Source organism: Glycine max, chromosome 3, assembly GCF_000004515.6.
Source record: "Glycine max cultivar Williams 82 chromosome 3, Glycine_max_v4.0, whole genome shotgun sequence".
NCBI classification, from domain to species: Eukaryota; Viridiplantae; Streptophyta; class Magnoliopsida; order Fabales; family Fabaceae; genus Glycine; species Glycine max.
In genome coordinates this window covers 4,734,172-4,740,171 of record NC_016090.4, presented here as the reverse complement: position 1 = coordinate 4,740,171, position 6,000 = coordinate 4,734,172, and positions in this window count along the sequence as shown.

Sequence of the window (6,000 nt, the reverse complement as noted above, 5' to 3'; positions counted from 1 at the left end):
TTTCATATCTGCAGCCAAGATTCAGCAAAACATCAATTCTTAACATTTAAACGTAAATAACTACTAAATAATTATTTTTAAAGAAAATTTTGCTTTATTTTTTTATTATCAAAGTACAATTATTTAGCAGTTATCAAAATCCCCCCCCCCCCCAAATTAAAACTTTGCTTGTCCCCAAGCAAATCAAAATAAAAGCAGGCTCTGAATTCTTCAACACTTTCAATGGCAGCAATTTTTCTCAAATTCCTTCAACTGGTCTCTTTTGCATTTGTCATAATCTCGCAATAGAAGCACAAATAACATTAAGATGAAATTGGTTAGTGTCGGACGTCCATCATGCTGACTTGTCTCACTTTTCTCACAAGGTTAGTGTTTCTCTTTGCTCACAAGTGTGTAGGATGAGTGTTTGAAATTTCTATGACCTGCAATTAAAATTCCCAAATTTTGCACTTCATCTCAGTTAAAGTTGTTCTTACTTACACTCGGTGGATCACTAAGAACTTTTCTTGGCTTGTAATGGGGCCTGACTGAACAAAAAATTACGGTTATAAGAGAGCATGTATCCTTAGAAAAACTTTCACTTATTCCCTGCCTAGGCTTATTTATTTTTCAGCCTTTTATTCCTCTAACAATTTTCTTTTTGGCACTTATGACACCCCTTTTTATCTGCCCTTATTTCTAATAATAATTTTTTTTTTGAAAGAGTACTTGGGCTTACAACTTCTGAAGGTGCCCTATTTGTGTGCTGCTCTATATTGTTGAGGCATATTCTCCTTGCAATCCCCCAAATTAAGGACTTGTCATGATTTGAACCCTTATGCTCTCTTAGAACCCTAAACAAGGTCAAGGATATCAAAATTAGGCTCAGGGGTTAATTCAAACCAATTATTATTAATTTTGGCTCAATAAGGGTGCAAGGGGTAAATTTTTCATAGGTTGACTTTTTGGCTAAGTGACTAAGATAAATAGAAACATGGCCATTAAGATAAATTTTTTATTTGTAACCAAAAATATCCTTATGGCATTTGATATTTTCGGTTACAAATAGCAATAGAATTTTTTCATTTCTGCAGTGTCATTTTTTTCATAAAATTTCCATCACTTAGTGTAATTTGCTTCCATTAAGGGTGGTTTGGAATCATATTTGATCTCCGGTGGTGTACGTGCGTTTGTTAGGAGTGTACGATGATTTTTGGTCGATTTTCGTCATTGAAAAAAAAAAGGTAACCAAAAAAATGGTATGCACATACGGATATGGGTCATACGGATTGCCAATCCGTACATGGCTCATAAGATTTTTTTTAATTTTTTTTTCAAAATTATAATTTACAATTTCATTTAAGATTAATGGTCCAAGAAAGAATTGAACTTGTGTCACCTACATTATTAATAAAACACTTAAACCAACTAAGCTGATAAATATATTATGTTATAAACAAATAGAGTCGCTATATATAACACTAAAATATTTAATTTATATTTAATGTATATGTAAATTTACATAATAAATTTTGTGATGATTATTTTATATAATAATTAATTTGTTTACATATATAAATTATAAATAAAAAATGATAGGTTTAATAAGTAATTATATATGAAAAAAAAATATCAAATTTATTTAATTATCAATTGCTATAAAAAAAACATCTAAATACAACATTTAATTAAATATCATATTTATTTAATTTTTAATCATTATAATAAACATTTAAATACATCATCCAATTAAATATCAAATTTGTTTAATTATCAAATTTTGTAAATAAATTAAATGAATAAAAAATTTCTAAAAGAATAATTTTAAAAAAATTAAAACATATGGTTTCATAAATAAATTTTAATTCTTAAATTTTGATTTCAATTTTTTTTATAACTACCAAATTTAATATATTTTAAAATTTGATTTCAATCATTATCTTAAACTAACAATCTTATTATATTTTTAATTTTAAATTTTGGTTTCAATAAATTTTTAACTAAAAAATCAAATATATTTTTAAATTTTATTTCAATCATTATCTTAAACTAACAATCTTATCATATTTTAAATTTTAAATTTTGATTTCAATAATTTTTATAACCATAAAATCAAATATATAACAATATTGGTTTCCATAATTTTAATATATTTTTTTTATAACTACTAAATCATCATCCTAAACTAATAATCTGATTATATCTTAAATTTTTATTTCCATATTTTTTATAGCAATATTGAAAATTAATTGTTTCACCAATTTAATCTTAATTTTAGCAATCTAATCTTAATTTTAGTAATAATTAATATATTTTTAAATTTGATTTCAATCATTATCTTAAACTAACAATCTTATCATATTTTACATTTTAAATTTTGGTTTTAATATTTTTTATAACTACTAAATCAAATATATAACAATTTTGGTTTCAATATTTTTAATATATTTTTTATAACTACTAAATCATTACCTTAAACTAACAATCTGATTATATCTTAAATTTTGGTTTCCATATCTTTTATAACAATATTGAAAATTAATTGTTTTACCAATCTAATCTTAATTTTAGCAATCTACTCTAATCTTAGTAATAACTAATATTTTTAAAAAAAAAAACATATCTTAATTTTAGCAATCCAATCTTAAATTTTAAATTATTCAACAAAAAAACAAAAAAAAACATAAGGATTAGTGATCTGTATGGGTTAAAAAAAACTTTTTAAAAATGACCATATGGATCAATGATCCGTATGGGTTAAAAAAACATTTTTAAAATAATCATACGGATTAGTAATTCCTATGGGTAAAAAATATTTTTTTTAAATAACCACACAGATCAGTTATCCATATGCGTTAAAAAAAACTTTTTGAAAATAACCATACGGTGATTTGTATGGCTTACAAAAAAACTTTTTGAAAATAACCATATGGATCAGTGATTCGTATGGGTTACATAAAAATTTTAAAAAATATAACATATGATTCAATGATCCGTATGGGTTACACAACAATTTCAAAAAAAAAAAAACATCCAGAACAGTGATCCGTATGATTTACAAAAAGTTTTAAAAAATGACCCATACGAATTGTATGGGTTACAAATTTTTTTTTTAAAAAAAGGCCATATGGATCAGTGATCTGTATGTTTTACGAAAAAAGCAAAAAAAAAATCATACGGATCACTGGACCGTATGGCAAACTTTTTTAAAATAATTACTTTTATCAAAATTTCAGCAACACAATATTAAAATTATTAAAAAATAAAAATCTACGAAAAATGAAGAGAAACGGCGCCATGAAATGAAGACAAAATTTCAGCAACCAAGTACTAGTGACCGGAAGACGCAGAAGCAAATGCAGGAAGGGGAAGAAACGACACCAGGAAATGAAGAGAAGAAGAAGCAAATGGCCTGTATGGACGAAAGTTAACCTTTTATATTATTAGGGTGAAGGACATTTATGCCTTTTCACCACACCTGTTGGGTGCTCCAGCAAAAATGCTGGGTGCACCAAATAACACCCAGGCCTGATTCTTTCTGCTATCATACACAAGTAGGTCTTGTTTCAGAGGCCCATTTGTCCTTTCTTTTTCTATTCCCCCACCCGCTCTTTTCCCTATCCTTTTATATATCTTCATTATGGACCTATCAAGTTCTAACCAGCAAAATTCCAAAAATATTTCTAACCCAAATCTCCAAATTCACATGATGTGAAATCAGAAACAAACTAAATAAATAAGAAAGTAAATAAGAAAATGTGATTAAAAATAATATATAACACTACAGAGAAAAAAAATCAGAAAATTAATTTTCCATGCATACTATAAAGAGATTACATAGTCAGAAAATATATATTTTCATGGGAGAAATGTTCATGTGAACACAATAATTACCTTGACTCCGTATAGTGATATTTTGTTGCATATCATTGCAGCAACTTTTTCAAGAGAATGACTTGAGTATTTCCCACCTCTAAGAAAGGTTTTTTCTGCTTGAGTTGTAGTCTTAAGAAAGGTTTAGTAAACTTTTCCTACACCATATGAGTATGAGTAGATGATGATCACAGTTTGTATATTTCACAATTCAGTGGAAAGCTTGGTTTGTATGTTTCTCTTTCTTTCATTTTTAGATTAGATTAGAAGGACATTATTTATCCTATTCTTGCAATATCCCAACTATACAGTTTTGGCTCAATAATTCAATACTATTGAATTCTTGATTAAATTGTAGGAAGTTGAGTAGCAGTATTCAGTCTTGGAGGAATATCAGACATGCATGTGTCTGGAACTAGTGTATGACAACCAATTTGAAGTTTTTTAAATTGTGTGTGTTTTCCTACTGCTGTCTTTGGTGTTGTGGTCTAGAATCTTTGTCACCCTAGGTGCACCTTTGTGTCTCATTTGTTTTTTTTTTTTGTCTAATTTTTTGGTTATAAAAATTTGAAATTCAAAGGACCGGTAGAAATGGACTGTAGCCAGACTGATATTGAAATCTAAATGAATGTAATCAAATCAACATGCATAAGTAGCAATCTTTCTCGTATTGCCAAATGGACAGAAAAAAAAAATTCATTCAATGAATCAAAGGCTTGAGGAGGACCACAGGCAATGCCTAAAGGAAATTGGTGTTAGCGGTATTTTGGTGCAAATGTTTGAAGAGGAATTTCTGAATTTTCAAGTATAATTCTTTTAACTGGTTTGCACTATCAAACAATACATTATTTTATCATCTTTATAATATGTGGCTGGAGTTTTGCTTAGCTGTGCACTCTATCTTTTTCTTAAGCTTTTGTTATCCTTTACTTTTTAAAGAAAATAAACTTTAAGGGAGGGAAAGTTTCCCCCTTTCCAAGCTGGGCATGCCATATGCTTTAGTGATGGCTCACAGTAGTACTTGTTGATGACCTTCCCATAAAGACCACTAGCAAGAAGAGAACCGAAGATCTTTTGGTCAAAGAAGTTTAAGCTTTTGGAATATAGTTAGTTAGGTTTTTATTATTATGCTTATTTTGACTTCTGGAATATTATGCTTATTTAGGTTTTTATTATTATGCTTAAGCTTATCGATTCCTATCGATTCCCGTTAGAGATGTAAACACAAGACCCAAAGCTTAAGCTTTTGGAATATAGTTAGTTAGGATTTTATTATTATGTTTATTTTGACTGCTGGAATATTATGTTCAAAATTACATTTCTTTTATTATTTTGGTGTCTTGATCTTATTGATGTATTTTGTAGACATTGATATACTTTTATTACCCTATAGAGCTGGAACAAGATCAACTAATTGAAGGTTTAGTGACATTGTCACAAAGCAAAGAAAATGCTCGATTTATGAATATTCACCTTGAATCTACGTGAGTCAGAACAATTTCGTTCACCAAAATATGCCATTGCAGTTGAGGTGGTCGATCGTATGTGAAAGAGTCTGGTATGAGATGATGATCTTTTCATGCATTTCGGCATTGTCTTTTGCATTAACACTTGCACAACATTCTCCAACTGAGGTAGCAGTTTGTCACTTGTGAAACTCTCCTTGTCCGACAATTCCATATGAGGAACACTACCTGACAACATTGCTGATTTCAAAAGCCTTGAATGTTGAAATATAAACTTGATTTGGGCCTAAATTAATTATTTGGTTCCTTGGACTTAGTTATTTTGGACTTTAGTAATTATGGGTCATGTTTCTAGAGAATTCTTGTAGTGTTTGGAGTGTCTAGATATTTCTTATGGTTGTAATATTCTCTAGAATACTCTTTGGATCTCTAGAGTTGAGAACTCTCTAGAATTAGTGTGTCTAGAGTTCTCCTTAGAGTAGTATAATTAGAGATGTAAGCCTACACATTTGTATCAAGCAAAAATACAAAGTTCTCTCCTCCATAAAGAATTCTCCTTCCTATCAAGTTTCTATTCAAAGTCTCCAATATTCCGAAACACTTTTCCTAAACACAAAAAGCTTTATTTCCAACATTGAATTCTTGGATATCTCTTATAAACTCTTTTCCTCATCCTTGCCAT